We start from the raw sequence: 1,540 nt of genomic DNA on the forward strand, positions 1-1,540 counted from the left end.
AAGACAACCTGCTGAATACACATTTATTTTTCACCCCGTCAGCACTTTGCATTTTCACATTTTGTCTGAGCTTTGAAACACTGACATTAAACAACTCTTTGGTTCTCAGTGAAAATGACCCACTTTGCAGGGGACAAACAGATCCGACAAAATTTATCAACATTAAATGACTCCTGAAAACCGACAAAGGAATGTGCTCCTAAATGATCAGATAACACATACAACACTGTAACCATAACACTGGTTCCCAGTTGTAGGTCTCCCAGAAGTGGGTTTACAATCTTCTGTTATTGCCTCTTGTCAATAACATCATCCTTATTTAACAATCCTTGCAGAATTTTTAGAACTGGGACATAAACAGTTCTAAATATATTCAACTGGGTCTACAACACCAAATTTGTCTCTGAAATAAGACAACCTTTTCTGTTCTGATCCTAGACATCCACTCTCTAAAATGCAGCAAAGTTATAGTGTCGTGGGTGATATCTGAAACCTGCAGCACACTGGCCATTGAGGCCTGGAGTTGGACACCTCAGAGCTAAGGCAACTGTCTCATTAAAATTACACAAGCATATTCGTTTAAAGCGAGTAAGTCTGTTACCTACTCCTTCTGTGACCCCTTGATCCCCCAAATTAATCTGCAGAGCTTTTTTAGATCTGAAACACTGCTCAGAGTCTGTGTAAATGCAGGGCAGTGGACAGTTTCCTCCCTAATGTCTAACTTACTGTTAATGTAACGTTCAACGACTTAACACCTCATTCAAAAAACAAAACAGATGTGATCATCTAGGCATGTGAAGATAAATTAATGAAAAATATTTAGTTATGGATGCTATTACAACCACAATGTCATAAACAGTCTGCTCTGTTGCTTTTCTAAATGAACAATTTGTTGGTGGCATAATTGAATATTTAATTTATATCACCTGCCTGTGATCATCAATATATCACCTCTTAAGAAGTAGTTTGATGAGATAATCTTTACATCATTTGTTAAATTTAATTACAATATAATCTGTGTTGTTTCCAACAATATGAAAAATACAACAAAAAAACAAAACAAAACGAACTTAGCATTTCACTCCATTGGAAAAAAATCCCCCACAACACCAAGTTTTCCAACATAAATTATAAAACCAGAAGGAAAATATATCAGCTATAATTATGTATTATTACACTATACAGGTGTGTGTGCACATAGTTTTCTGACCCACACAAACAATGTTATTTTTGTTACAGCACAGGGGATGCAGTAAGCCAAATAACACAACAAATCAGAGAAACACACCCCGGGGCTGATGCAGTTACCATGCCAAAAGTCATTGCCTGATACTAATGCTTTATTGCTACAGGTCTTTTATTATGAAAGAATTTGTTTATACTGACCACAAGAGTTAAAAAAAAACAAGTTAAAGTGGAGCTGTTATTCATCAACTATTTCAGGCAGAGATATAATTCCCAAGTTTTATTATAGCAAGAAATCCAAACTGGAGGATTTCTTTCCCAGAGGATCCCATTTTAAAACCTGGCCTAAATAACA

The sequence above is a fragment of the Pundamilia nyererei genome, unplaced genomic scaffold, assembly GCF_000239375.1.
Source record: "Pundamilia nyererei isolate P.nyererei 1_Seehausen unplaced genomic scaffold, PunNye1.0 scaffold00170, whole genome shotgun sequence".
Taxonomy (NCBI): Eukaryota; Metazoa; Chordata; class Actinopteri; order Cichliformes; family Cichlidae; genus Pundamilia; species Pundamilia nyererei.